This window comes from Monodon monoceros, unplaced genomic scaffold (assembly GCF_005190385.1).
Source record: "Monodon monoceros isolate NGI ecotype Baffin Bay Population unplaced genomic scaffold, NGI_Narwhal_1 Super_Scaffold_16, whole genome shotgun sequence".
NCBI classification, from domain to species: domain Eukaryota; kingdom Metazoa; phylum Chordata; class Mammalia; order Artiodactyla; family Monodontidae; genus Monodon; species Monodon monoceros.
The window spans coordinates 69,456,819-69,461,419 of NW_021703772.1; the positions used below are offsets into that span (position 1 = coordinate 69,456,819).

The 4,601-nt window shown below is 38.6% G+C and overlaps 1 pseudogene; it reads right to left on the minus strand.

The window, feature by feature from the left end:
* Window positions 1-1,816: 1,816 nt before the first annotated feature.
* On the minus strand, window positions 1,817-2,418 carry LOC114897061 (annotated as a pseudogene).
* Between the last annotated feature and the right edge of the window lie 2,183 nt (window positions 2,419-4,601).

Sequence of the window (4,601 nt, forward strand, 5' to 3'; positions counted from 1 at the left end):
CCATGGTCTGTTTTCTCTCTTATTTGTGCTCCTACTCCTTCCAAATACCCCTGCTTCCTAAGCTGGTAGCCCATAAGCCAAATCTGATGCCCAGCCGTGGTTTCATGTTTAAGTTGTTATACAGTGCTTTAACGTTTTTGGCCAACATTGAAAAATCAAGGTATTTTACATTAAAATGTTGATTTCTTGAAAAATTAGGTCCTCAGGAAATATTAGACCCACAAAACAAATCTCTTCTGAAGCTGAGAGCCAGCTGCCTTCTTCTGAATGGTCACATGCTTTTCAGCTCGCTATTGTGCCCCCTACACACACACACGCACACACACACACACACACACACCTGTGCATGTTATACATTCACAACCAGATAATGTACACAGGTAGCCACTTTCCCCAGTCCACTTTATTTATACATCTTACTTGTCTGGCACCTGCAGACATTAAATTTGTCTATCATACCCTGTACTCTTATCTCCCTGTCCTGCAGTGTCCAGTATCTTGGGCCAGTCTGATGCTCATTGCCATGCCAGAGACATTTCTTTGCTGTATACAGACAGCATTGCCAACTCTCTTTCTCTCTTTTATTATTGAGATATAATAAAGACATAACATTGTATTTGTTTATGGTGAACATGTCAATTTGCATTTATATATTGCCATATGATTACCACCAGAGCTTTAGCTAACTCCTCTGTCAGGTCACACAATTATTTCTTTTCTGTAGTGAGAACATTTAAGATCTAGTCTCCTAGCAATTTTGAAGTATGTAATACTGTATTATTGACTATAATCACTATACTGCCCATTAGATCTCCAGAACTCAGTCATCTTCTAGTTGCAAAGGTGTAACCTTTAATAACAACTTCCCCACCCGCTAGGTCCTGATAACCATTGTTTGTTCAAGAGTGTGTTGTTTAGTTTCCACATGCTCATAAACATTCCAGCTTTCCTCTTGTTGATTTCTAGTTTCATATCATTGTTATCAGAAAAGATAGTTGGTATGATTTCAATCTTCTTAAATCTACTAAGACTTATTCTGTTACCTGTCATATGACCTATCCTTGAGAAGGTTCTATGTGCACTTGAGAAGAATGTGTATTTTGCTGCTGTTGGATGGAATGTTCTATAAATATCTGTTAGATCCTTTTAGTCTAATATATAGTTCAAGTCTAACATTTCCTTCTTGATTTTCTGTCTAGATGATCTATCCATTGCTGAAAGTAGGATATTAAAGTCCCCTGCTATCATGATATTGTTGTCTATTTCTCCCTTCAGATATGTTAGTATTTGCTTAATATAGTCAGCTGCCCCATTGTTAAGTATCCATATTTTTATGATTGTTATATCTTTTTGATAAATTGACCCCTTAATTATTATATAATGACCTTCTTTTTCCTTGTTACTGTATTGGCTTAAAGTCTATTATAAGTATAGCCACCCCCACTTTATTTTGGTTTCCAATTGCAAGGATTATCTTTTTCCATCCTTTCATTTTGAGCCTATGTATATCCTTAAAGCTGAAGTGAGCCTCCTATAGGCAGCATATGGTTAGGTCTTGTTTTTTTATCCCTTTATACACTCTGTGACTTTTGGTTGGTGAATTTATTCCATTTACATTTAGAGTAATTATTGATATGTTAGGCCTTATTAATGTCATTTATTAGTTGCTTTTTAGGTGTTTTGTAGTTCCGTTGTTTCTTTTTTCCTCTGTATCTGCTTACCATTTTAAATTAGTGATTTTCCATTTTCTTCTTGTTAAACAAAAAAATTGCTTATTAATACAAAAGCACACACAAAGTATAAAGCGATAAGAAATTTAAATATCTAAGTCAGAGCAAACAGGTGGCAATTCAACATCCAGAGTTGACAAATTGCTTGAAAGAAACTGCAACAGATTAGATTCCCCCTGATAAAGAGGGAATCTTCAAAGGTGAAGAGGGGCCAAGGTATAACAGCTTTTCAAGTTTCCTCTCCTCACTGAGAATCATGAGAGACACTCCATTCAAGGGGAGGTGTCCGATTTGGTGCTTTTAAGGCAGGTCAAAACCCTCAAAATCTAGAGGATTGAAGGGAAAATGTGTCTTTATTTCTGGATAGGTATCATTTGAGGCAGGAACAGAGCTTTTTCTTTAACAGTGCTTTTGGTCATCTTTTTGGCAGAGAAGTTTGTCTCTGAGGCATCTGTTAGTCTTTACTGACTTTTTTTGTAGCTCTGTTGACAGTTCCTAAAGACTTTCTGGTGGCTTTAGGTAAAGCTGTTGGAAAATCAAACATTTTGCAAACATGTGATGTTGAAACCCAAGATCTCCCATCTAAGACTTTGACTGAAGTCCTAGACCCCAGCTTCAGTCTCTCCTTAGAAGCCACATGGATGCCTGGTTCTCCATTTTCCTTAATAGCAAAGATCAGAGTAGTCATTCTGGATTAAGCAAGACTCAGTCTCTTTTTCTGTTCTGACTGCTTTTCTTGATTTTCCACTCTGATTCCCTTTTCTTTATCTTTTGTAAATCTACTCTAGGTTTTAGTTTTCTGGTTGCCAGGAAGCTTACATAAAACGTCTTATGGAAAAAGTTCATTTTAATATGATAGCCACTTAACTTCAATCACATATGAAAACTCTACACTTCTACTCCCCGACCTTTATATTTTTTATGTCACAAGCTATGTCTTTTTATATTATGTGTTTGTTAACAAATTATGGTAGCTACTCTGCTATAGATGCTTTCTATTGCATTTTCCATTTCATTCATTAGATTCTTCAGCTCCAGAATTTCTGTTTGGTTCTTTTTTATGATTTCTATCTCTGTTAAATTTCTCATTTTGTTCATGTATTGTTTTCCTGATTTTGTTAAATTGTCTTACTGTGTTTTCTTTTAGCTCATTGAGCTATTTTGAATTCTTTATCGAGTAAATTGCAAAATTCCATGTCTTTGAGTTTGGTAATTGAAGATTATTGTTTTATTTTGATGATGACAAATTTCCTTGATTCTTCATGTTTTTGGAGTTCTGCATTGATGATTTCACATTTGAAGTAGCAGAATCACCCACAAATCTTTACTAGTTCCTGTCAGGTTAGATACATTGATCCTTTGTCCTATTATATCTGGGGTTTCTCTGACCTTCTATGGATACACCAACTCCACACTTCTTGCCCCCCTTTGTGGCAGAATTCTTAAGCTTTTATGCCTTCTCTGGTTCTTACTACTCACCAGGTGAGCTGCTGGAAACCTATCTCTTTTTTCCAAAAAGTAGTGCCACAGCTCAAGTTTGTGATTTCTTCCTTGCCCACAGACTTCGGTCTGATTTTCTGAGCACACTCCATTTGCCACACTTGGGAGCCCACACAAGGAGCCAGCAGAAGAGTGGGGCGAGGTGTGCGTTTACTAATTGGGGCATTGAGGATGCCTGCAGTTCTGATGGGGGGGATTCTCGCAGGTGGGCTTCCTGTGGAGTCCTGAAAGCAGTCAGCAGGACTCTTTAATGCCCTTTGATATTCTTATCTGCCTCTCTCCTCATCTCTCATCCTCCAGTCATGGATGTCCTCGCCTCAGTACTGTGGGTATAGCTGGAGAGAAATGGGTTTCTCCAGTAGCTTCCCACACAGCTGGGGTAGCCTGGCACTCATTCACCACTCACCTTTTCTCCCCCAAGAGAGGTTGCCACCAGTTAGTTCAGCCCTGCGCTGTGTCACCTTGGGGGAGGGACAGAGCTGGGTGGTTCCTCTCACCCTCTCCAAAGCATCCAAATTTGGTTTTGTTTTTGCTCCAATGGAGTGTTGGAATAGCCCCTCAGGAAGGCTAGACCTCTACGAAGTCTCTCTTATCTTGGATGGCTGCCCAAGTCAGCACTCTCCAGGTTTTCCTCAACTGCCGCCAAGGGGTGTTGGGGCAGGTTCACCAGCTCCTGCTGGTTCGCAGACTGTACAAAGGTCTGTCTTCCTTTTGCCAGACGCACAGTTGGGAGACTCCTTCCAGATCCCTTGACATATGGTGCTTGATCCCACAACTCTATAGACATACTTTTGTTCATAAATGGATGCTGGTTTTTGGTTGTTAAAAAGGGGACAGAAAGGAGGAATGTATTATGCCAAAATGATGCTGACATCAATTTGAGTTGGATCCTCTTTCTCTATCTCTAAAGTGCCTGTAAGCCAGAATTTCCCAATTACCCACCAATAAGTTTCCAAAGTTTATAAATCACTTATATACTTTGACCAAAAGGAGTAATATCTGTAATATCTGTAATAATCCTCTCACCCATTTACATAATGACAAGCTTTTCCTGATCTGGATAGAAAATTTAAGATTAGCATTATCTAAGTAGGTTTAGTGCCAGCTGTGGGAGCCTGAGCAGGTAATTTAAGCTGCCTGGGCCTAAATTCCTTGTGAGAAAAAATTAGATTAAAAGTGCCTAATCACCACCATATCTTTCAGAAGTCTTTGTTTATAACTCTGTATTTGTCTTACAATGAGTTCTCAGTAATAATAGGATCCTGAAGTATACATCTTAAGATCATTATTATGGAGCTACTCAGGGCAGAAGTTACCTTTGTATGTATCAAGATTATGTCACTCAGCTTCTCCAGAACCAAAACTAACATG